Genomic DNA, 27,744 nt, shown 5'->3' on the forward strand with positions numbered 1-27,744 from the left:
ACATGGCAGCTATTTTGTTCCTGTCCACTGTGAATTGTAGATAATCCAATATGGTTATGATGACTGACTCTGTTCCTCTGCCTATTATAAAGCCAGAATGTTGGTCTGACATTAAGTGATTATGTTCTGTAAAGTTAATCAGCAGAGTAAACACTGCTCTCTCCAACATTTGAGGGCCAATAACATCTTTTGCATCACCCCTCCTGAGTGGAGCAGCTTTCACAACTTTGTACAGCAGAAATGTAGTTTCCGGATATCTTAGATCTCTGACGTTTGCAAGCATCCCGCTGAGACCTTGAGATACTGCTCAACAATATCTTGCTGCAGGCTGAACCAAATCATTACCTATCTGCTGTATTGCTAAAAAAAGTAAACAGTTGACTTTGTAGCACTCCATACTAAGTAAGCCGTCTAAGTTACCAGATAAACATATTTAAATTTTGAAAAAACACTTTCTATTTTTGAAGCCAATATATCCAGAGGACATAACTTGCCATCTTCAAGCAAGTCACCCCAATTCGAGCAGCTTGCTGTCTAGATTGAGATGCACATGGCATCATGCAAATACTTCAGAGTTTCAGGAGAAACAATATTAAAGTCTAGTTAGCTACAAAAGATATTGACATTTAGCACTCCTCAAAAATCCTAAGTACAGCAGTCCATCTTGCCAGTTGACATAGTTAAATTCTGAAAAAAAACTTGGCATTTAATAAGCCAATGTATTCCATCTATAGATCATCCCTAAGATAGACCCTAAATGCCCATATGGCACAGTGCATGACATTTAAAAAGTAGGACATGTGTATTCTATGTTTTGCATGTGCTAGCAGTGAAAACCCTCCAAAATAGTTTTTCACAGTGGTAAGGCTGGCTCTACCATAGAAATGCACTGGGTTATATTATAACACTATATAATGCATAACTTCATTTTGGGAGTAGCTAGTAAAATGATTCAGGAACTCATTTTAATAGTACATTAAATGCCAACTCAACAGTCAGGTGACCTTCCTCCTGACCAGATCACCAACTGGGCTGTGCCCAGGGACATAATTAACTTCAAATGATGCTTTTCCTGACACAGGCAGATAAAGCTCACACTGGAACTGCTCGCTCTATTGTCCTGCTAGCCAGCCAGGCACCAATCCCAGTGCGAGAACCAGTTTGGAATGACCACAGGAAGGGTTTGCCCATTATCCTAGCCACACCTCTGGGTGGGCACAGGGAGCTGTGCACAGGGGAATTAAGGTTTTGCCATGTTGGCTCGGCGTTAGAGTGACTCTGTAGGATAGTTAACAGTACAACACACACAAAGTGCTGTAAAAGTGAGTAGGGTCACCTCTGAGAACTTTTAGTTCTTTGGTAGAGAGTGGCCAGGAATTACCCTCACCCACGGGCTGTCACTGGATATTAATGTAGCGCTGCCTTTACCTTCTCAGAGCACTGCTGTACTTGTGGAAGACAGAAGAAGGGTTGCATCTGCTGTTGAAACCTGTGAGGAGAACCCTAAAAGCTGGATCTACTTTCACTTGTATGCATGACTAAGAAGTGTACTCAAGGGGTCAGTTGGCTGACCTCCTGTAAGCAACAGTGACACAAAAGCTGTAAGAAGCTTACTTTCCTGAGTAACCCAGCTAACCAGTTCCCCCTGGACCTGCCCCAGACCCTGCTAGTGGCTTCTACTGGAGTGAGTCCTGACCCCTAAGTGGTGTCCCTAAGGATCTAAGGTCCTTAGAGAAGTGTCAGAGTGGACTCCTCTTGCCTATCGCTGAATGCTAGGACTTAGATCTTTTTCACTGAGCTTTTCCTGGATAAATGACAGAAGACCGGGACCAACCTGCCAAGTCAGTCCGGCAAAGGTGTGTTGCCACTGGGTCAAAGATTGAGGTTGCTCCCGCTTGCTACTTTTCCACAGCAGCAAATACTTTTCAGTGGGAGCTAGTAATCTTCACCAGGAGAAAGTGTCAAAAGATTTTTGCACGCAAGGGACCTTCCTTGGATGCAAATTATGAATTCCTCATGCTCTGAGCTTTCCCGCCAAAAGTCAACAAATTCACTGAGACTTTGTCTGATGGCTATTCAGCCTCATGGACTGATCACGGCAACAGCCTGTTTCCTTGCCCTGCTGAGGATTTTGGACTTCCAGTTTAGAAATTAAGGACTTTATTTATATTTTGGCGGACAGGCTACTCTTTCACAAATGTGATAGATAGCCTGTTCGCCATATTACACATGCCATAGAATATAATGTAATGGTATGCAGTGGACGGGATATCCGTCACGTTTGTGACAGAGTATCCTGTCTGCTGAAATATAAATCAGGCCCTAAGTCAGAAGGGAAAACTTTTGACTGGTATAAACGTGACCCTATTATCCGACCCGTGTCCCATCACAGTTGGCTATAACTCGTGTCAAGATACCAGTCAAGCGCAACCAGATGACTGTGGTTGCCACTTAATGCTTTTTTGGTGCTATTTTTAATTAAAACTTTAAACATTCATATCTCCAATTCCCCTTATTGGATTTTGTCATAGTCTATTTTTATAAATTGGAGTGGGAATGTTATTGTGTTGTTTTTTTTTTTTTACTTTTTTACTTTTTTAGGACTTTTAAATACTTTACAAAGCATGTCATGCCATAGCTACAGCTCAGGTTTAAGTTAATGAAACCTTTAGTGGACCTAACAAAGATAATGCCATTATTGCGTTTAGTGGGCTACCATCCACCCGACTAATAATCCAATTTCTCTAGGTGACATGAAGAAAAGGAGAACATTCCCCTCTCAGATTTCAGGAAATCGGTATGATGTTGAGCAGCAGCAACAGGTCGCTAGAAATACTTTGTGGTTTCAAGGTCCTTACTTTAGCACATGAAGCAGCATTGTGATTGATTTAAAGTAGCTTTCTGCATCCTTTATCTTTCGGCTCACAGCAATCTGTCTTTTCCTAAATCTTGCAGTATGTTTCCTACTGCTTCAGGAGAGATAGCCAAGTGATTCTGCCTTTGATGCAGTCCTGTTTCTACACAAGTGTACATAGTCCCCTCTAATGAAGTGCTGAAGGTATTGCACAGAATGATAGCAATAGGCTGCCAAATGTGTTTTGTAACTCCGGTTTCTTTTGGGACCGGAGGCATTACATAATTTCACTTAGTGTGGCAAATGTGTTTTGACACTCTGCCTTTGGAACGGCAGGCATCCCATAATGTCCTTTATGTGTGACTTGCCAGGCAGCCTTCTGTTAGGCAGCTCCAGTCAGGAGCTATTGACTTTCTTTTGCTTTTTGGGCGTTGAAGGCCACTTGATTAAAGCATCTCATGCAAATACCACTCACACATGAAAACAAGCAAGAGATCAACCTTCTCTACAAGCGTGAGCACTACGGAATGAAGCGCAAAGCTGATTGTGTCGAAAACACTCTATGCTTCATGCTAGTTACTGTAAATCTCGTCGACCTCCTAATTTATGTAGCCTAATTTAGAAAGACGGGCTTTAAATCAGACAATAATACTTCTAGTGCTCTAGCAAGGGCCTGCTATAATCCAGTGACTCCTGCTTGGATCCAAAATCTGTGTGTGTGTGTATCACTTAGGGCTCACAAGAACAGGTATATGATAGAAAGCAACATAAGCAAAACATCTAGTCTTGCCAGCTGAAGTAAGTGTTCAGAGTGATACATAGCAAGTTCAAAGATTGTTCAGAAGACGGATTACAAAGTGTTCTGAGTCTTGATTCTCTTCAGGCAGAGACTTCAGAAGCCTCAAGGGACGAAAGAGACCGACTGTAGAGTCATGGGTCCATCGACTCTTTCAGTCTGCTGTGGAGGTACCTGCAGCTGACTTGGTTCTTCACGTGGGGGCATGGGTGGTGCAAACACAGAGTTAGTGATGTTATGCAAAGTACTTCATTTGAGCCAGTGATTGCTGATGGGTTCCACCAGTACTGATTTCTCCCCACCGGTACTCTTAAGCCTACAGCAAACGGCCGTCCTGATAATATGGGGCCATTTGACAGGCCCTTCTACACCACACAGCTTTTATCTTCTCAGTCTCAAACTAATCCAATCTAAGCTGTATCTGCTCTTCCCCTCCCATTAGAGTGGCCTGTGCATGTGTCCCAGCTTGTGTAGCTAACTTGGGGCCATATGTACCAAAGGATTTTCCCCATTCTGTGTCTATGGGAAAAAGCTTTCGTACATATGGCCCTTGGTTCCCTCTTGTGGAGCTCTCTCTGCCTGGCGGTGCTCGTGACAGTGTGTGAACCATCGCCGAAGAAATGCTTTTCAGCCTGTTGCTCGGCTTTGTGTGGAGCACTCTCCAACCTATGCCTCAACTTATCCTTGGACACACTACGAGTCAATGGTGGGGTTCTGTTTCAGGGCCCCATGTCCACGATATAGTTGCTGAGCCTAGGGCAGTCATCGGCCCTCCCCCTGGCCTTTGTCAATGTAGGGTCGCAGGGTGCACCTTATCTTGCAGGGTTTGGGCAATGCGCCTGACAAAAATATTTGAAAAAATCGGAAATTGGGCATCTGCTTTTAAGAGCTGGACTTGGTCTGTGCTCCAACATTATGTGATTGGTGGGGAAGGTGGGCAACAGGGCACCTCCTGTGCTATCTACCATTCACCTAAATTGAGATCGCGGTCTGAGTCAAGCTGGTAATGATGTAAAGAGGCAACAAGAGCAAACAGAAAACTATGGTATACTCCATCAGGGTTCAATAACTTGTAACAAATAAAAAAATGGGTTATCTTCTGGGGGTAATGAACCTGCTGTAGCACATGTAGGAATAGTCTATCGATCACTAGACAAGATCATAGTGCAGCTATTTATTCTTTTTGGGTGTAAAGAGGAAGCAAACAGTAACTTTAGGATTCTACCTATTTTGAGGCAAAAAATACATTTTATTCAAAACGCCTGCTCCTTGGCACTATTATACAGTGTACTGCTTTCAGAAAGAATAAAAAAGATGTGTATATTTAATTTTCGAAATTTCTTGTATTAGACAACTATCCAGCGTGGTAGCACATTGGGACAATGCACCTTGCATACCAACCACAACCCTCATTGTTCCGAAAGTAATAGGTGTTATATGTAAAGTGCTAGCCTGCTGCCTGTCTCCAGCCTCAGGGCACATTGGCATAGTACAGATGAGAGGACTTCGATTCAATACAGACAGTGGCACCCTTTTGGTAAAAGATGGTGTTTTGCTGGACACAGTGAACATCAGTGACGCCTCCTATAGAAAAACGGAGATGGTATCAAATACTATTTTCCAAGTATCTCTGTGGTGGATTACCACTAGAATTGCACAGTCATGCAAATACATGACATCTCTGATCCTTTCTGACTCTTCCAGCAGACAAGTAACATACTGGGTTTCATTGAACTCTCTGGCATACGGATTTAGGGGCAAATGCAGGACTATTTAGGAGAACTTCAAGTTATAACTTTGGAAAGATTTTATGGTGTCTACTGCTGTCTGTTTATTTTGTTAACAAGCAAGCGGCTATGCTACCTTTCAGAAACCTACGTTGCTGGAACCCTAACAGATAGGAAAATATGTAATTTGTCATGCCGGGTTTCCTTCCGGGATGCGCCGTCTTAGGTTAGTGAAATAAATGTCACAGTACCATGACTTAAAAGACTCCAAGATTACTTGTTCCAATTGACAAAAAATGGTACTGCTCAGGGGAGTTATGTACCTGCTGCAGAGTCGTGTGTCACACATTTTAGTCAAGCTGAGCATAATTTAACCTTTTATCTTCCCGAATCTAATCATATTTAATGTGAGTTGAAGTACATGATAATCACTAAGGGCCTGATGTTAGGGTTTGGTGCGTGAGTACTCCATCTAAAACTTGGCAGATATCCTGTCTGGCTTATTACAAGTGGCATATGATAAAATACACTTGTAAAATGGCATATGGAATATCCGCCAGGTTTCTGATGGGGTATTTCGTCGGCCTCATTCTAAATTAGAACCCAAGTCAGGTAGTTGACAAGAAAAGAGGAATGTCCCATTATTTACCAGTAATCTTTACCTCTTCTGGCCATGATGTCCTCATCCCTTTTAGCATTAGTGAGATATTCTGTCTCATGGACAGAACAAAAAAGACCAGAAGAATGCTAGTGCTAGCGACTCTCTCCCTCCTGCTGGAGGCTGCGTGGAAGCACTTACCCAACATTCCGCCTGAACTAACAAACTCCCAAACATATGAAGGCCAGCAGCCCAGGAGGAGGAGTTATGAAGATTAGTGGTAAGTACTGTAATAGGACATTACCCTGAGGTCCCCCTGTCCTAGTCCCCTTAATCACTAGTGAGAATACCAAAGCAAACTCTCCAGCCTTGACAAAAAACTGAATACGAAACAGAAAAACAGAATCAAACACTAGATACCATCCGACTAATTCAGCACCATACCGGACATATTCAACACCGAAAGCAAGGGAAATCAAGGAACAACAGAATGCAACACCCCCAACCTAAGATTGGTATCATCACATAACACATTCTGTAACCTGTAATGTTTTAGAAAAGTATTCTGGGGAGCCCAGGTAGCAGCCCTACAGATTTCCAAAATAGACACACCCTTCAACTCTGAGCAGGAAGCCACAACCACTCCTGGTAGACAGGACATTTACCACAGCCGGAGGAGGCACTCCAGACACACAGTAAGCCAAAGAAATCAACTGTTTGATCCAGCGACTGATAGATAAAGAGGAATCCTTATCCCCTTGGAAGAGGAGCCAAACGAAACAAACAAAGAATCAGTCAGATGAAAAACTTTGTCCTGTTAAGTAAATCAACAGGGCCTGACAAACATCCAACAGGGACACTGAGGCTCCAACACAGACTCAGAATCAACTCTCCCAGCTTCCCAGTTCTCCGGGCAGAGGTTAGGGCCACCAAAAACACAACCTTGAGTGTGAGAAACTTAAGATCCACCAATTCCAATGGTCAAAAAGGGGAAGAAACCAACGTCTTTAGAACCAAATGCAACTCTCAGAGGCAAACAAAAGCTTCACCAAAGGCCTGGTCAGGGAGAAACTGCACAGCAAACTCATCACCAAGTCCTGGGCATTCAACAAATTCCCCCAAGGAGATTGAAAAGCACGGATAGCGGGCCCTCATGGTGGAGACCGCTAAACATTTCTCCAAACCTTCCCATAAAAAATGCAAAGCAGCACACAACTGGCAGTCCAGTGGAGACAGCTGGAACGAAGTACACCAATGCTGGGAACTACCCCAATGCCCTTCATAAGAGCACAAAGTGGAAGTTTTGCTGAAATTCTGGATGGCCACCACTAAGTGCCTGGGCAACCCTTTTTCCTACAAACCCCACATCTCAACTTCCAGACTGACAGATGGAGTCGCTGAAGAGACAGGAAGGGGGCAGACCTCAGAGGGAAAAGGAGGATGGCATCATCCAAATTCTCTGGTTTGCTAACAACATGAACCGTGGAAAGCACAACCTCCAGGCCAAAAAGGAACCACCACTATCATCACCCTGGCCTCACCTGACAATCTGGCCAACCAAGGAGAGATCAAAGGCACCAGAGGGAAGGCATACAGCGGATGATCTGACCATGAGAGACTCAACACGTCCACCCCCAGGCTCCCTCCTGAGGGCCTCGAGAACAAAACCTAGGAACCGGGGCATTGAGCCTTGGAAACAGAAAGGTTGAAAAAAGGCACACCAAACTTCTCGCACAACTACTGAAACACCTCTCTGGTCAATGACAGTTCCTGAGAAGAAGGAAATAACCTGCTGAGGAGTCCCCCATCCTATTGTCCACCCTTCTGACATAAACCTCCACTAGCGACTGCAGGAAACATTCCCCCCTCTGAAAAATCAGGGTAGCCACTGCATTGAGGGACTGTGACCAAATACTTCCCCGGTTTTTCAGACAAGCCACCTTATCCTGATTGTTCGATCTGACCATTAGATTGCAACCCACCAGAGAAGACCTAAAACCCATCATAGCCCTGTATAGAACCATGAGGTCCCTCCAATTGGAAGGTTGGCTGATGTCCTGGAGGGACCATCTCACCTGAAGAGACCTGTCTCCCAGCGTAGGAGCTGGCATCCGTTGTAAGCAACACAGGAGAATTCCTCTGAAGAAACATCCCTGGACCAGGGTGGCAGGCCAGGTCCACAACTACATGATGTACACGACCCCCTCCGTCACTGGAACCACACAATCAAAATACCCAGACCCGAAATTCCAAAAGGTGTGAAGATGAGACCACAGGGAACGAAGATGAAAGCAAGCCCAGGGCACAGTGAACACTGTTTCCACCATATGCCCCAACAACCTCAACACTGACTCATAGGTTGGGATGGAAAGTCCATGGCATGCAAGGCCAAGGACCTCATAACACCCACCCTTGGTTCTAGAAGGAACACCCAGTTGAGGTCCTTTGGAAAAAAGGCCCGATGAATGTCAGATCCTTGGACGGGAACAGCTGGCATTTATCCTGATTGATGAGGAACCCATGAGTCTGAATATGAAAGGAGAGCAAGTTTAGATCCTGAAGCAGTTGGAATCTCATAGGGGCATGCAGCAGCCCCTGTCCAGGTACAGGTGGATCCCTGCAGATGAGGAAAAGACACTAAGAGGGCCACCACTTTCATGAATACCTGAGTTGCTGACTTCAGCATGAAAGGCAACACCTGGAACCGAAAAAGTCAACCCCTGATGCAAAACTTCAGATACTGTTGGTACGGGGCATGAATGGGGACATGATAATACACATCCTTCAGATCCAGCGTACCCATCCAATAATCAGTGATCACCAGAGGACTGACCCTCCGAAGAGTCTCAATCTTGAATGGCAATGTCATCAGAAACTTGTTTAGGGCTTTCAGGTCTAACACTAGACCAAAACCCTCCATTGACTTCAGTACCAGAGATAAAAATGAAAAACGAAGGCAAAACAAAGTGAGTAGAAGATAGGATTTTCATTTCATTGGAAATATATAAGGAATATTCCTAAAAACCAGTGGTAGATTATCACTAGACTAGATAGGTGTTAGAAATGGGGTCTCTGGTTGGCAGTCAGTTTGCACTCTGCCCAGGGAGGGACCCTCACTCTAGTCAGGGCAATGGAGATACACACTTATATAACCCCTGCTCACCCCCTTGGTAGCTTGGCACAAGCAGTCAGGCTTATCTCAAGGCGTAAAGTATTTGTACCAACACACATAGTAATACAGTGAAAACACTACAAAATGGACATCACACCAGTTCAGACAAATAGGCAATATTTATCTAATTCAAACAAGACAAAAGCAACAAAAATCCAACATATACAAGTAAAGTTATGAATTTTTAAAATAATAGATTCTTACTCCATAGAAAATGATGGAAACATTTTTACACAAAGTACCTGGTTTGAGTCAAAAATAAAGGTGCAGAGGCGGGAATGCATCACAAAAATCAGAAAAGCATTGATTACTGACTCGGAAGTGAGGCTGTGCATCATTTCATCTCCGCTCGGGTAGGCAATGCATCTTTTTTTCTCCCGCAAGAGAGGGATGCGTTGATTTCCAGACGAGGCACCCCTGAATCTGCGCAGGTTCACGATGATTTTGACACACAGCGACAATGCGTGTGAAATCAGGCCGCATTGTGATGTGAAATCTGGCCGCATGGTGATTGAAAACTGTGCTACGCGGGGTTTACATTTTTTATCAGAAACCGCAGGCAGATGTTGCATCATTTCTCCAGCTGCGATGCAGGTGATGCGTTGATTCCCAGCCGTGATGCAGGTGGTGCATCGATTTCAGCCGCGAAGCACGTCGTTTTTACAGCTGCTTTGCAGGTGGTGCATCGAAACTTTCCCGCATGGCTCCCTGTGTGTGGATTTCAGTCCTTGTTCTACCAGCTTCACCTGTCAAGGGCCCAGGGACTGGATGGTGCTGACAGAGGAAGTCTTCCTGAGATTTCAAAACAGGAGGCAGGCTGAGTCCAAACACTGGAGATTCTTCACAAGCAGGAATATACCACAAAGTCCAGTCTTTGTCCTCTTTCAGGCAGAAGCAGCAACAGCAGGCCAACCCAGCAAAGCACAGTCACTGGCAAAGGGGGATACTCCTCCTCCAGCTCTTCAGCTCTTCTCCCTGGCAGAGGTTCCTCCTGGTTTAAGACGTAATCTGAAAATCTGGGGTTTTGGGTCCACTACTTATACCCATTTCTGCTTTTGAAGTAGGCAAACATTAAAGGAAAGTCTCTGTTGTTCACAAGATCATGCCTTGCCCAGGCCTGGCTGCAGACACACACCAAGAGGTTGGAGAATGCATTGTGTGAGGGCAGGCACAGCCCATTCAGGTGTACGTGACCACCCCTCCCTTCACTCTAGCCCAGAAAGCTCATCAGGATATGCAGGCTACACCCAAGCTCCCTTTGTGTCACTGACTAAAGGGGATTCATAAACAGCCCAACTGTCAGTCTGACACAGACAGAAAACACACAAGCAGGCAGAGTCACAGAATGGTTTATGCAAGAAAATGCACACTTTCTAAAAGTGGCATTTTCAAACTGACAATTTGAAAAATAACTTTACCAAAATATGTATTTTTAAATTGTGAGTGAGTTTGGAGAGCCCAAACTCCACACCTCTATCTGCTCCCAAAGAGAAACTGCAGATATTTGAAGGCAGACCCCATGTTAAAATATGAGAGGGATAGGCCTTGCAACAGTGAAAAACGGATTTGGCAGTATTTCACTGTTAGAACATGTAAAACACACCAATACATGTCCCACCTTTAACATACACTGCACCCTGCCCATGGGGCTATTAGGGCCTACCTTAGAGGTGCCTTACTTGTATAAAAAGGGAAGGTTTGGGTGGTCAAATTGGCAGTGCAAGACTGCACACACAGACACAGTAGTGGCAGGTCTGAGACATGTTTACAGGGCTACTCGTGGGTGGCACAACCAGTGCTGCAGGCCCACTAGTAGCATTTGATTTACAGGCCCGGGCACCTCTAGTGAACTCTACTAGGGATTTACTATCAAAACAGGTATGCCAATCAGGGATAACCCAATCACCATTACAGTTTACACAGACAACATATGCACTTTAGCACTGGATGGCAGTGGTAGAGAGCCCAGAGTCCTACAGCCAACGCAAAAACTGGTCAGACAAATTAGGAGGAAGGAGGCATACAGTTTGGGGATGACCCTGCAAAAAGGGCCAGGTCCAACAATGGGTATGAAGATTTATAAGAAAAAAAACAAAAGCAACGTATACATTTCTTTAATACAGAATCACAATGGGCAGTGTGTGTGTGTGTGTGTGTGCATAAAAAGCTTAATGTAGAACAGCATTGGATAAGCCCTTCATTTGGAAATTTCACTCTTAAGCAGGTGTGTGTGTGTATATATGTTAGAAATGGGGTCTTTGGTTAACAGTCAGGTTACTCCCTGTTCAAGCAAGGACCCTCACTCTAGTCAGGGTAAAAGAGAATCACACTCAGCTAACCCCTGCTTACCCCCTTGGTAGCTTGGCAGAGCAGTAGGCTTAACTTCAGAGTGCTAGGTGTAAAGTATTTGTACCAACACACACAGTAACTTAATGAAAACACTACAAAATGACACAACACCAGTTTAGAAAAATAGGAAATATTTATCTAAACAAAACAAGACCAAAACGACAAAAATCCACAATACACAAGCCAAGTTATCAATTAAAAATCATAAAGAGTCTTTAGTTCTAAACACACACTAACACTGTCAGCGTGAAAAAGTACCTTGGATGTGTCAAAAATAACTCTGCACGTGTCTAAAAGGGTTGCGAGGGGTTGATTACACTCACGAACGGGACCGTGCGTTGTTTCTTCTTTCGCTGGGTCGGGGCGCGTCGTTTTTTCTCTCCGCAGGAGAGCGATGCATCAATTTGGTAAGCACTCTCGGGTCTGGGCAGGCCTTGCGTTGTTTTTCCACGTCCAGCGGTACTTGAGTCGGAAATCCAGCCGCACAATGATCCGAAAACCCTGCAGCGCGGGTTGTGATCTCTCAGCCTCCGTCAGCGATGATGCGCATTGTTTCTCCTGCTCCGTGCGTCGATTCTTCGGTCGCGTTTCCTGCGAGCATCGATTCTCAGCTGCGGAGCCGGCGCTGCGTCGTTTCTTCAGCCACAGATCAGAGTTGTGTCAATCTTTTCCCCTCACGGCACTCTGTGTGTGGATTTCTTTGTCTTTAGGCTGCCAGCTTCTCCTTTCAGGGTCCCAGGAACTGGATGGGCACCACAGGTCAGAGTAGGAGTCTCTCCAGATACTCGAGGTGCTGGCCGAGAGAAGGCTTTGCTGTCCCTGAGACTTCAAACAACAGCAGGCAAACTAAATCAAGCCCTTGGAGATTTCTTCTCAAGATGGAAGGCACACGAAGTCCAGTCTTTGCCCTCTTACTCTGGCAGAAGCAGCAACTGCTGGATAGCTCCACAAAGCACAGTCACAGGCAGGGCAGCTCTTCTTCCTCAGCTCTTTAGCTCTTCTCCAGGCAGAGGTTCCTCTTGTTTCCAGAACTGTTTCTAAAGTCTGTGTTTTTGGGTGCCCTTCTTATACCCAATTTCTCCTTTGAAGTAGGCATACTTCAAAGTAAAGTCTCTTTTGAATGTGAAATCCTGCCTTGCTCAGGCCAGACACCAGACATTCACAAGGGGTTTGGAGACTGCATTGTGTGAGGCCCTTTCAGGTGTGTCACCCTTTGTGTCACTGTCTAGTGCGAGGTGTAACCAGCCCAACTGTCAAACTGACCTAGACAGGGAATCCACAAACAGGCAGAGTCACAGAAATGGTCTAAGCAAGAAAATGGCCACTTTCTAAAAGTGGCATTTTCAAACACACAATCTCAAAATCAACTTTACTAAAAGATGGATTTTTAAATTGTGAGCTCAGAGACCCTAAACTCCACATGTCCATCCACTCCCAAAGGGAATCTACACTTTAATCAGATTTAAAGGTAGCCCCCATGTTAACCTATGAGAGGGACATGCCTTGCAACAGTGAATTTTTTTTTAGCAATATTTCACTGTCAGGACATACAAAACACATTGTATATCTTACCTTAACCATACACTGCACCCTGCCCTTGGGGCTACCTAGGGCCTACCTTAGGGGTGTCTGACATGTAAGAAAAAGAAAGGTTTAGGCCCGGCAAGTGGGTACACTTGCAAAGTCGAATTTACAGTTAAAACTGCACACACACACTGCAGTGGCAGGTCTGAGACATGATTACAGAGCTAATTATGTTGGTGGCACAACCAGTGCTTCAGGCCCACTAGTAGAATTTGATTTACAGGCCGTGGCACCTCTAGTGCACTTTACTAGGGACTTACTAGTAAACCAAATACGCCAATCATGGATAAGCCAATTACATACGCATTTTGTATAGGAGCACTTGCACTTTAGCACTGGTTAGCAGTGGTAAAGTGCCCAGAGTAACAAAAACAGCAAAATCAGAGTCCAGCACACATCAACAACCTGGGGAACATAGGCAAAAAATTAAGGGAGACCACGCCAAGGATGAAAATTCTAACAATATAGAATCTACCAAAATGAACCCTTCAAACAAGGATGAAGTTAACACACACAAGGCTACAAGGAAGATATGCATGTAATAATCTGAAGGTGACCAGTGATATTTATATCCCTGCTTACACTTAGAATGAGTTCATTTCTTAACTAGTCTTCCTTGTGGGTGGAATGACGCCCGATAACTGGATATTGTCACTTTTCAGTACTGAAAGAACTGATTCCAAATGAATAATCCTGGGAGCTGCTTTTCTTGCACAGCTTGATTTTCGGTGTCAGGAGGGGGGGTGCCTCCTTGCAGATCAGTTTTCCTCTCCTCTCCAATTTAGAACCAACTTTAAAGGACATCCCTTTAAGACCAAAATTAAAAGTCTTTGGAAGAATCATGTGAAAGAGGTCATAGGCATATCATGGCACCGATAAAATTAGCAAAGATTTCACAGTACTCTCCCAGAGAGATCAGGAGCTGCATCAGACCAAGGTACGAGATATCCACCGGGGAAGAAGAAAATGAAAAGCATTTTCTAAAAGGGGCAGTTAGCTTTACCAAAGGGAGGTCGATTTTTAAAAGCTGCATTTTCTCTTAAATCCGCTTTTTCATAAGCGAACGCAGGCAGTCTTAGTATTTAAAAGGCAAGACTCCACAGACACATCCCGTCGTTTCAAATATGAAAAATCACGGTCATATTTCCTGACGCATGGTTGTAAGAAAAAAACACTGGTAAGAAAGCCACAACATAACCCCTAAAGCCTTAATTAACCACCCATTTAAAGCTAGTGGGGCAATAATGTAGGCACAGTTCCTTCGCTGGCCTACGGAAATGAAGGCTTCATGTTCCGAACTCAACTTTTTCACAGTTTTACATCACCTGAACTCCACCTGAAGGCATTGGAGCGCTTTACATGAGCACCAGTTACATTACACAAGGTCACGTTCAATTTTTCCCCCATATGGAAATTAGGTAATTTGACCACAATCACAGGCTGTTGATGAGACGCCGAGACAGAAACCCGGTTCCCCACTTCTAAAGTTATCAACTTTGACTGTAACACCATAACCTCTCCCCTTTGATAACTACAAGCCCCCAGCCACATCTAAGATTAGCTTAACCCATACGAAAAATGCCTGCCAATTCACATGTACCTACACTCTTTCAGACGTGGGGCAACCCTAGGTGTTCTGACCCCCAGCCTGTCAGGGCAGAGTTTATGGCCTTTTAGAAGGAAGGATTGTATTATAGAGGGCACAGTGTTTATAAAATCAGTAGCATTGTTGAAGCTCTTCATTAGGTATATGCGTATTTTTGACAAAGAGCTTAATATTGAGTCGAGCTCATGTCACATGAAAAGGTGCCTACAGTTTACATACTTGAAGATTTGAAGAGCTCCAGGAATATTGTTCACGTTTCGAATCATTGTCTCCCCTCTACAGGATTCAACCCAAATTGCAGCGATTGTTTGTATAGGTCTACATAAAAAAGAGAGCATTTCACCCAATTGAAATGTTCTTTAAGTAGGTTTGTAAATAACACATTTCCTTTTCGTGCCCTCCCTATGTTCCTTTTTGATGATGAAGTGGTTCACTGAACAAACCCACACATATAACTTAGGGGGTAGGGCTAAAGGGAGAGCTGATGAGGGCTAGAGGAGAAGCTGGAAAGAGCTGAGATAACGGAAGAAAAAGTAAAGCCTGGATAGAGGCAAGGGTTGAGCAAAGGTAACACAGGCCCTAACGCGAGCAAGTAGAATAGGAAACCATTCCCTTTTGAGTGGTGCAAGAGAGCAGTGTGTGCCCCTCACACAAATCCAAGCACTCTGGTGTCACTGCCCCGCGTACCACTGATAGCCACTCCCTTTGATAGAGTGGGAGAGGAAGGACAGCAGGGGTAAACTGGAGGGAGGAGGGAGTGCATTCAGACATAGAGGGAGGGAGGTGGCACGCCAGGGAGAAAAAAGAAAGAGAGAAATGGGCTGAAATGAAAATGGACATTAGACAGCAGGGGAAGGCTAAAGTTGACAGAGAGCAGGAGAGCAGTAGAGGATGGAGAAGTAGGTGTTCCATTGGTGGAGGTGGGCCACACCCATTACGGCTGTGGTCACATAATAATGTAAAAGAGAAGAGACCTCTGTAAAACATTTTGGGACTGGCACTTTTTTTTTTTTTACAGATTGAGCAAAGTATTAATTGGCTGAAGATGCGTTTTTTTTTCATAACATTACTCAGGGGTATTGCCAGTCAATACTGTCTTTTTTATTGTGAGTATATGCTTCATAGCCTGTTCAGCCAGGCCTGGTCTTTTAGCCAACATGTTGCGTTACAGGACTTATAGTTTACTTTTAACATAAATGTTGGCTCCAAAGTGCTCATTGTCCTTGGTTAGAAAAGCCTGTGCTGGATAAAGGTTCCAAACATGATATGGAGCCATTTGAAAGCACTGGAAGGTATTGGGGGCGGGAGTTTATATAAAAAAAAAAAAAAGCAGGCGAATTAATGGAGGTGATATATTATGAGCAATAAAATGCCTCCAACTCTACATGATAAAGATATTGAACATCACTTCTGAGAACCGTGTCCTCAACCTGTGGCCTTGTGTCTCTGCATTGTCAGATACGTCCTCAGTGACTGACAGTATCCTCATAATGTACGGCTTGTGCTACTTTACCTCAAATATAACTAACTGGAGAAAGTTTTGAAGGACACATTGTGATTTATAAAGTGTTTACAGTTTTTAGACTAGCTTCACTCATATAAGAGCTAGGTTAATTCTGCTGTACTTAATAGTCACACTCCTTTCGGCTATACCTGGGCAGGTGAGCATTCACAGGTGACGCGCCAGTTACAACAACCATTGGCCATCACATGAAACACAAGACAGGCATGCAATTAGAGCGCTTTTAACATCACTCAACAAAATCACCTCTTTCAATGGAATGAGATACTTACCCAGGTAAGTTAGAGGTCAGTAAATTGACGATTGAGTTTGACATCTGTTGTGTTTTTACAAACTGTTCTGTGCCTGTGGCAACCAAATGTCTAAAAACATGTGTGGAGCTTCCCTGTAAAGTTGGACTTCGCAATATTCTCCAATTCACAAACAGTCCTGAAGTACATTGTTTGTATTTGTTCAATTAATTAAAATTGATGTAAATCATTGCCTTCCATAAATTACAGAAAACTGATTTTTAAACATATTTAAAACTTTCAAATCATCAAGTATGTGAATTAAATTGAATTAAAATACGGTTTAAAAAAATTAGTACTGCATTAGAGTTCTGAAACGTCTTCTCTGCGTTTAAACAATAACCCCGGCGTCCTTGCACGCGCAGATTCGTCTTTTTAAAAAATATGGCTTTAACAGTTTCGGTCCCTCAGTCCTGAAGTATTTTTATTTTTTTACATTTGGCCGAGATCCACGATCTTACCTGTAGGCCGGCAGAGGGATGGTGGAGAGCCTGGTACACAGGGATGAGCGTGCCCTGTTTACATGTGGAGGACTTGGGGTCATTGGGTGTGCAGTTGAGTGCGGTCTATTCCCAGAGCCCACTTGGTGTCTCTGGGGTCAGGGTTACCATGGACTTTGGGTATTATGGGCATGGCTTTGGGTATTATGGACATGGGCGCCAGCTTCTGTAGGGCACTGAGGCTCAAAGCTACCAATATTTCAGCTGGCGTAACTCTGTTTTGGGAGAGGAGAGCAACACTGGCGATGCTGACACCATACCTGCAGCGCATGCATCATCATGTCACACAAATCGTGCAGGTGAGGCACTTGAAAGCACACCAAAACTTAGCTCTGGACAGAAGCGCCAGCAGAGGTTTTCTAGTGAAAGGAATTGCACTCCATGGGAACTCTAATGCGCTATACTTAACATTGTACAGCACATTCCTGTCTTTTCTCCACATTGGTGCACAACGTTCAGCCTAGCGCTAACTCAGGCACCCTTGCCACAGTGCTAGGGTGCCTGCGTTGCAGAAAGGATTTTTTATGCAGAAAGGTGCATTTTCCTCTTTCTATGTTTGCTGCAAAATGCAGCACACATAGAAAGAGGAAGTAACAAGGAGAAATAAAGCTATTTCACCTCCTTACGCCTCACCTGGGGAGGTGCAGGATTTTGACACATTCCCAGGTCTATTAGTAATGGTAAATCTAGGAATGCACCAAAATCCATTGGCGTGGCAACACCTGCGGTCCACCCATGAAACACCTTCCCAGGACAGAGTGCAAGGCAGCAATTTGGCTTGAGTTGCGTTACTCTAGATTTATCAAGCCAGGCAAAGCACATAAGGTGGCCTTGCGAGGCTTGATAAATGTAACTTGAGTTTTGTCTCTCTGGCACCCCATTGCGCGACACAAGAGCCACGCAACTCTTTGATAACTATGCCCCCAGGTGAGCTGCTCAGCTTTCTGCTGGCATTTGTGCAACGTGTTTTTTTGTAATGTGCCGCTACTGGATCCCTTCATGGAATTTATTTAAAATATCCTTTTAAGAAAGCTGCCCGCCAGTGACTGATTTGGCTCATATATTTTACTGTCTCACATGTAATTATTATTCTGTCTATAGATCTAGGAATCATTTTTGGGAATCTATTCAAATGACTGAATACTCCCGTCAGGAACACCTGCCAGCCTCCTCGAAACAGGTTTGAACACGCGAGGGCTGAGGACCATGCAATCCCAGCAGAAAGAAGAGAGCAGTGAGTCTTCAGAGGGAGCATGAAGCAGCGAGGGGGAATGTGTGAGTTGACGTGGAACAGAGGACAGTGAGTATTCCGGAGCTGGTGCGGGATACAAGGCAGTGTGAGAGCAGAAGGGGCAAGAAGAAAAGAAGGCAGTGTATACGCAGGGGACAGTGTGTGTGCAGAAAAGGCAGGTTCAGAGATTTGGCAGTGAAATTAGTAGAATGGCCCAATCCTAAAATGTATCAAATCCCATACATATCATAAGTGGGCAGTCCTTTGCACCCCTCCCACATACAATACAACCCAATGTATATTCAAAACTGGTCTTGTGACCTGGCAGACCCACCAATATTTTTGTGTACCGGGCACCCATGACTCTGGGGCTAACAAGAGGGTGTGGTAAAGGATCATTCCTGGACTCAGGATGGCTGAGAAGAATAAAGAGCCTTTTCTGGCTGGACCTAGGGAGCCAGGGTAATTCCTGGTGGCAGGGGCTCTACAAACTGAGGGCGTGGGCACTGAGTGCACCTTGCAGCTGGATGATGCTGGCCCCAGCAAAAGGCTAGGCAAGTTGGCGTGGCTGGGCGGCAGACATTATGAATGGAAATTGGAAGAGCTCCTGTTGCAGAAACTAAGGGCCATATTTATGACCCTAGTTGAGTCACGCTTGCAGCCTGCATCATGGTGCATGCATGACGTGGCTCCTAAGGCAGATTATGAAGCCACGCAAGGCCACCTTATGGTGGCCTTGCGTGGCTTCCTAAATCTGGAGTAACGCAACACAGCACAAATCACTGCATTGCATTTCTCTGCCCTAGGAAGGAATGTACCCATGCAACTCCCATGATTTTTAATCCATTCCCGCCGACGCAACCATGGTGCAATGGTACCTGTGTTGTCGCTAGGGAGCCAAAAGGGGGCCATTGGATGGGAAAGGACAGGAATGTGCTGTATCGCCTTCAAAACTGCACAAGCCTTTCCTGTCCCTGTCACACAGTGCAGCACAGCCAGATGACTTGCTGTGCTGCACTGTGTGACTTGTCCCTATAATTGAGCTGTGGGAGCTGACAAGGGACATTATTTCTGAGTGAATCAACAATGGGGACAATATATATTTGGCATTTAAGTGAATATTGCTATGCATGAAGCTGACCACGGAGTCAGAAAAGAAGACCGGCTCTCTCCTGACCTTGTGCGCGCAAATCAACATAAAACTGAGTTGGCAGTCTAGGCCTGGTAATGAGGAAACAGGCTGTAGGGAATAAGCCTCTTGGGGGCACAGAGGTGGGGAACAACTGGAGGGCCCTGGGAGATACTTAAAATACCATTAGCGGGAAGAGTGTCCGAATGAATCTCAACTGAGAGGCTGTGGCTACTCTGAATGCCTGGATGAGTGTAGCAACAAGACAGACACCAGACCTCAGTGCCAAATTGTAAAAGAGGGGGGTAAAGCCAACTCCTGATATGGACATAGAAAGGAACAAACTACCCAAAAAATGTGACACACAAGTGATGCTTCTATGAGGCCAATAAAGCTATGAGTAGTGAAAGAGTGGACCCAAGGAGTTTGGAGTAATCTTGCGAGCTAAACTTCAGGAACCTATTGAGTAAACTAGACAAAGTAACTTCCAGTTTTATCACTTGTTGTGTAAGACTATATTAAAGTTGTCAATGTTGACTTACAATAATTTTGCATCCTCAACAAAACCTACTACTTCATCTAAAGATAGGGATACGTGGAACGAGGAACACCTTACAATGTAGTAAAACGTATGTAGTTCAAGCAATATTATTGTCATGTGATATAGCGACCCACGAAATGGGGAAATGAAAAATATGAAGCATACCTTGGAGGTACATGTAATACAGTGAAAGACTAATTGGAGACTGAGCCAGGAACAAGATGAATGATGAAATCTGGATGATCATGCAAAAAGAGCAAGGTGATAGATGGAATGCTTGAATTAATCTCAGCCACTGGCAGTCGCTCGGGCCGCATCCCAATCCATTATTTTTTTTGCCCACTATGCCACCTCAATTTTGACCAAGCCATATGCAAATCAGTCTTGACCATGCTCCTCATGGGAACAGTCCAGCCTGAACTACCAAGCCAGGTCCTCCTTGAACTGGAATTCAACCTAGGACCAGTTTTGCCCCAATTAGGGCTCTTCAGCTTGGTTTCAGTGGCGCTCTGGTTGATCGTCAAGTCCAAAGTAGTAGGCACATAGAGAATGAGTCAAAGGGCAGTCCAATTCTGAAAGAAATCTGAAGGGTACACCATTCCCCATCTGGCTGGCAGATGAGACTAAACACTGAAGGGAAACACTTCTTTGAAATCACTACATGCAAAAAAAATCACTCTCATTGCAGAATTATAACCACATCAGTCCAAAGAGGCAGAACAAGAAAACTGGAGAATACATTGGCTTTGGAGTCTTGTGAGACATGATGGTCAGTGTGGGACAACTCAAGTGGTTAGTGTATATGCTATTGTATATACTGTGGAAGAGGCGCCCTAGGGTACTGGATTAATGTATTCGTGGTAGAGGAGGTCTTTCTTGAACCTTGTGACACACTGTTGCATGTAGCAATCTTCCCTTAATTTTTGGTAAAGCTTAATGGACCCTTCCCCTGAGCTATCCTGTTTTAGATGCATGTAAAGGAGATACTAATCTTTCAGATGACAAATAAAGTTCACTTTGTGTAGTTCCATCAGCCCAACAGTTCAGACAAGGTTTTCTTCCGCATTTCTATTACTCTCTTTTTAAGAGTTCTTGAGAGAGATAATGGATCCCCTTGCACTTCCTTTGCTTCCCCTCCCACTTTCCTTGGATTATTTGTGTGGCTCCCCTTTCCTTTATCATTTTGGTTAATCGACCCCATTAAAAACCAAGTACCTCCCTTGTTCCATCTTGGCGTGTACAGCCACCTCCTATTTTAGAAGTGGTAGGATCTATATGGTTGGTACACCCTTTGTGACATCAAGAAATGCAGATAATACTGGATTACTAAAACAAAAAAAGAATAAAAGAATTGTTATTTGTTCTATTGAATGACCGACACTACTGGAGAGGGCTACTGATGGTTCAGATAAATTCAAGGCTATTTTATGGGCTGTAACATACGTAAATCATAAAATGCAGTTATAAAAAGGAAGCCATGCAAGTTGGCCACTGGAACTGCAAACTAGGAGACACCCTGTATCAAGAACTGCCTGTACACAATTGAACCCAGGGCTGTTGAAAATTCTGGAAGCAGGAGCCCGAAAGAAGCTGGGCTGAGCCACCCTACTTGGTCCCTCAGCTTTGGAAGCTCCTTAAGGAAGCAGCACTGAAAGAATCACATAGGTAAGACAAAAGCTCCTGTTGCCAAAGGGAGGGATGGTTTGGCATTGTTCCTGGTATCATCTGTCTTCTCATATCTCACAAATTTGATGTGTGTAATTAGATCTGAAAATTGGCAAGATGAGGAGAGATTTTCAAGTGCACTCTGACAGATAATTAATGATTCAGATACTCTGACTATTAGTGCTTCTGGTGTTAGTCAATCGCCAGAAGATACTTTAATGACCACTGCCCCATTGGGAGATTATGGGCATGATTTAGATCTTGGCAGATTTGGTCTCGCTGTCACTTTTCCATCAGATAATCCGTCCACCTACTAGGCTTTCTGCCTGTTCTATTTAGATGGCGGGTCAATGAACGAAGCCCGTCGGAGCGCCACTGACTCCGTCAGAATTTTCCTCCTGCGTCAACGGCACCATAGGCAAATGTGGCTGTCGGAGGGGGAACAGCCATTTTTACCACCAGGCCAATCATGATGTGCCTTTCCGCCGACGCAACTCCGGCGGGTAATCCTCCACACCTGAGTTGGCAGATTGGAAGGGATACAAGGTTGAAACTTACCCTTTTCTAATTTTTTTCACTTCCCTTGCTGTCATGAACCCAGTCACCCAAGTTCTTCCTTGCTGCTGCAATTGGACCACGAAGCAAATCAACCCCATCTCTCCCCGGAATCAAAGGTAAATGTCTTTTTTACCAGTTACCTTTTGAATTGCCTGTTTATATTCACTCTAGACTCATGTATTTTTAATTCACACTTACAAGCAATATTTTACTAATGAGCAATGCATATGTGTGTAATGTGGTCATTTAAGAAATTTAAAGAAACACACCTGTATAATTTAAGTTCATTTACAAATTCAGTGCAAGCTGCCTTCATGCTAGTTGACTCTAACACAAAATGTGACATTATTCACAAATTCAAAACATGTCCATACAGGTGTGTTTAATCATTTTTCATAAACTATCAAATCATATACATATGCATTACACATTATTGGAATAATATAAATGTAATAAAATGTACAAATTGCACTAGACAAGGCAAAATATTTGTTTACAATAAATGTAAAATGTATGTTCGTTCAAAAGTTAAAACATCTTACATTTTTATTAATGTCGCATTTCCTCCATCTAGTGCAGTTTTAGTATAGTATCAAATTTTATTTTATTTGCTCTTTAATTTTTCTTTAAATGTGTAACACGTGTTTTTTTTAGCACTTATCAGTTTAAAATAAACATACCTGTATTAACATTTAAAAAAGTAAAAATGTTTAATTTTGGTGTAAGTGTTCATTACCATGATGAATTCTTGCACCAACATCTCTATGGGCCCAGTTACGAGGCTGGCTGTCCGAGGACCGCCAGCCTCACAGTGAGGGTTGGACTGCTGCAGCTGTGACAGTCCGACTGCGACATCACAAGGTACTGACCGCTGACTCTGCCAGGATCCAAGATCCCGACAGAGTGATGCCAGTCTTGGTTGTAAGCAGCCAGGGCGGCGATGAACTCAGCGCCACCCTGCTGATTAAAACCTTGTTCTCCACCAGCCTTTTCATGGTGGTCTGACCACCATGAAAAGGCTGGCAGAGAACAAGCACAGGGGGCCACAGGGGGCCTCTGCACTGCCCATGCTCATGGCATGGACAGTGAGGGCCCCCCTGCCCAGCACCTTTGAAACAGACACTGTCTTCTGTGCAGTTAGTGCGCATTTCAAGGGTCATGGTGCACCCTGCTTGCGGCAGCATTGCCGATGGCTCAGTTATGCACCGGGAACAATGCTGCTGCACCTTTCCCATTGGACTGACCGGCAGAAACCTTGGTTCCCGCCAGTCAGCAGTTATAAAGTTGTAATAGGCCAGGTGGGAAGACCTCCGGGACCGCAGCCGTCTTCTCATCACGAGGCTGGCGGGCTGACTGTCGACCCGCCAACCTCATATTGAGGCCATGAGTCTATTACACATTTTTATAACTAATGTTTGCACTATACAAATATGTTATTTAAAACAACTTTTGTGTTTACTGTCATAAATGTAAGTAGGTTTATGTATCTCACATTTTCACCATTAACATTGTTATTAATCAGTGGCTTGTAAATGAATAATAACGTCTGGACAAACTTTGTTAAAATAAAATAATTTTATTAACAAATGAGATACTTCTCTCAATTTTTTATTAAAACTAATACATAAATGGAGGACAACCATGATGCACAGCATCAGTCTGTGGGTTTATTGCCCAGAACTTGCCTCTTACTTAGACTGCCAAGATGTAACCTCCTCAGGAAGGGGCATCTAGTGGGCACAGAGCAGGCACCTCAAGGATCCTTCTTGGGAGGGGTGGTTTTGGTTTCAATTGTGTTAAGAGCAGGTAAGACATCAATTTGGGTGTAGTAGTATGGGTAGGAGGGGTGGTAGAGTATTGAGTTTGAGGGGTAGAGGTAGAGGGAGCTGGAGTGGTTGATGTGTGTCTGTCTGTTTTGCAGTTGCATGTGGGTCTGCTGTATGTTGTGTATGTTTGGGTGTGTTTTTTGGCAGTTGTTTCGTATTCTGGTGAGTGCACGCTTTTGTGTTTGGTTGGTGTTGTATGTGTGCTTTTGTGTTAGTGTGTTTGGATGAGTGTGCTGTTGAGGTGTTTGGTGTGATTTTCATGCATGTGTCTGTATGTTTTGCAGCTACATATGTGCCTGGTGGATGTTTGGATGTGTGTGGTTTAACATGTGTTTGGTGTTCAGGTGAGCGTGTGCGTTTTGGGTTTGGTGGGTGTTGTTTTGTGTGTTGGTATGATTTTGTGTGAGTGTGTTTGGATGAGTGTGCTGTAGAGGTGGTTGTTGTGGTGCTTGTGGGTGTGCTGGTGCTTGTGGGTATGGTGGTGCTTGTGGTACTTATGGGTGTGGTGGTGCTTGTGGGTGTGCTGGTGCTTGTGGGTATGGTGGTGATTGTAGAGCTTCTGGGTGTGGTGGTTGGGGTGCCTGTGGGTGTAGTTTCAGTAGTGTGTGTATGTTGTTTGGATGTTTGTGTGTGTTTGTGTGGTCATGTTTATGTGTGTGTGTGTGCTGCTTATGTCTGTTGGAGTGGGTGCCTGTAAAGAAGTGAGTGTGCTTGGAATAAGGGTGGGGCTTGGGATTTGGGATGAGGAAGGGACCTGAGTTAGGACACAACTTTGGGCTAGTTGGAGGGCTGTGGTCAGTGTGGAGGCTATTTTAGCAAGTGGTCTCTGCAAACCAGACATTGAACTATGAATGGCATCCAGAAATACAACTATTTGTTGCATTTGGCAAGTAAGGCCCTGGATGTCATTCATGATCGTAGTCTGGCCTACAGAGATGCTGTGTAAGGGGGCAATAGCCTACTCACTGAGCGCAGCTGGAGGGACAGGCCAGGGTGTGATGTTCCTGTGGTGAAGGAGACCCCAGACCTTTTAGGGGGGTTGGTTTGGCCAACTGGGGGGACGGAGCAAGAGGAAGGGTGGCAATGGGTCTATGGTGGTGAACAAGGATGGCACAGTTCCTGTGGGGTTCGCCACCACTAGGGACTGGTCGCCTATGGAGGCCTCGTAAGATGATGAAGAGCTGGTGGCCTCCATTCCAGTCCCTTGCCCTCCATGCCACTGTGTCAATCAGCGTCCGCAGTCTGACCACATGACATAGAGTGGCCAGCTGCTTCCCAGCCTTTGTGGCCATTGTCGCCTTCGCCTGCTCCTGAAGATGCTAAAAAGACATATACAATAGTTTTATTGTATCAGTGTAAATAAAACTGATCATGAGGTTTTTTTCACTGAACATTTTCCTAATTTTCATATTTCACCTGCTTCAAGGCTTTCAAACGTAGGTTTACTTTACCATTTTCTCATGCATGTAGGGAACATCTCCAGAACCCATTTGGTCATGGCTTTGTAATTTCACATTGTTACTTCCATATAATTTTTTATCATTTCTCTTACCCATTTTCAATTTTCTCCAGGAATTGTTTAACACCTCTGAATAGTTCTGAATGGTTGTTTTGAATACTGAACTTACATCACAAAAATCAATATCAAGCAAAAACAAATCCTTCGTACATTGTCCATCTGCAGAAGTCTCTTTAACTAATCTATTTTTGTTCATTATTTATTTATCATCTGGGCATAAAAAAGGACATACAAATGTTTTTTTGGGGTATGTGTTACTCTGTCACCATTCCTGTCAGTTTTATTCAAATATGTATGCCTATCAAAATAATTTTAAACGGACAGGCTTACATGTACATTTGTGAAGGAGCAAGACATCATGCCAGTCTGGCACTTTTAACATAAATTGAATTGTATCTTTTAGTGAAAACATATTTGTAATATATTTTTACTAACAAATGTTGTCATTTTCCCCATGTTTCTACTCTTTTTGGCTCACATGCTCATTATTGTTTTTCTATTATACCAACTCACCAATGTGACGTTTGGAACATCCACTGTATCATAAGTGCATTTTAATGCTATGTCAAATGTAATCTGGCCAACATAACCTCATTCACAATTGTGACAGAGCATCACACCTGACACAATCATACATTTTTGCCTGTTTAATACAACTGTCAGTTATAATATCCAGCAAACCCATGTACATTTTTTTCTTAGGCAGGCATGTGTATGCTCAAAATAGTCCTTTGGTAGTGATCAGAAATATAGTGGTATCATCTTCAACATCATCATGCACCTTGTGCAAAACTTACACCTTCAGGAATTCTTGTGCGCTGGGCATGTGTCAGCCTTTATGTTGATGCCATTATGTGTTGTTGTAACAAATAATAGTTATTTAACAAGGTAAATTAAAAAAAGAACTTACCCCCTTGATGCTGCTGCTGGGTTCTCATCTGCCCATCAAGCTGTGGATAGGCCACTGCAAGTATACAGGACATTAATGGGGTCAGGGTACAGTGCACATGCTTCCCATGTTAAGCAGACTTACCGAGCTGGACTTCAGCTGACTTTTTGATCCAGCATCGTAGGTCCTCCCATCTCTTCCGGCAATGGATGCGGCGCCGCTTGTAGATCTCTAGGGTCTGCATCTTCTTTCCGGTGGCCTTCCAGATGGGTTTCATCTGATGGGCATTGACCTGTATGGATAGGAAAAATAAAGTTTTTGTTTGTTTGTATTGATGAAACACAATTTTGAGAAAACAATCACAAGCCTTTTCAAAAAGTTGGAACAACATATTTGCTTCTTAATTTTTCTTACATAAAACTAAAAATGTGTAGTGACCTGTTGAGTACCCTTATCCCTTCTCATGTCCTTATTTTACTAAACAAGGCCAGTTATATCATCTAGGCCGGGGTCTCGAACATTATTTGTAGTGAGAGCTACTTCTGATTAGTGAAACCCCAATGTGAGCTACTGAAGGAAATACAACTTGTGCATTGTTACCAGACACCCCCACACCCAGCTTCATTGACTTTATTCCTAATGTCCTTACAGCCAGATACTATGGTTGATATCTAATACTATGACTAAAGGCACTATGTAAGGGCTGCCATGTGTGTCAGTAAGAGTGCAGTCTTTGGGAATGTATGAACATGTGTGCGTATGAATGGTACATATTTTTATGGCTGACTGAGAGCCTGTGTTGTATGTACTTGCAGCACAGGACATACCTTTCCCCATATGTGGCACCGTTACATGTATAACACGAACATGCATTTTTTTATTTTAAATGGGAGAAAATTAAATGCAGAAAATTAATTTTCAAATAAGTTCATAATATTGAAAATTGTTCTGCACGTTAAATTTTTCTTATTTAAAGAACAGCTGTATTTTTCCCTTATACTTATGTCACAAATAATTTTTATTTGGTATGTAATTTTTTTTTACATATGTTACTTTTATTGCAAATATATTTTCTAAATTAACATATTGTTAATATATAGGTTTTACATTAATTATTACATATATGTATGTAGAACTACACACAAAACAATAAGGTGTCAAACACACAACACATGCTAGTGTTGCCTAATTATTATGTGTTCCAATATACACATCATGATTTTTCAATTTTAATTTACAAAGAAGTGAAACTTCACTTCAATCATTTCACTTCACTTCACTCGGGAACTTAAAGTGACATTCTGGCCTGTGTTTTAATTTAAAAAACAAGGTAGTGAGAATTACATTTTCATTTTAAACATGCACCTGTTCCTCTGGTGAGCCATACA

Source organism: Pleurodeles waltl, chromosome 10 (assembly GCF_031143425.1).
Source record: "Pleurodeles waltl isolate 20211129_DDA chromosome 10, aPleWal1.hap1.20221129, whole genome shotgun sequence".
Lineage (NCBI taxonomy): Eukaryota > Metazoa > Chordata > Amphibia > Caudata > Salamandridae > Pleurodeles > Pleurodeles waltl.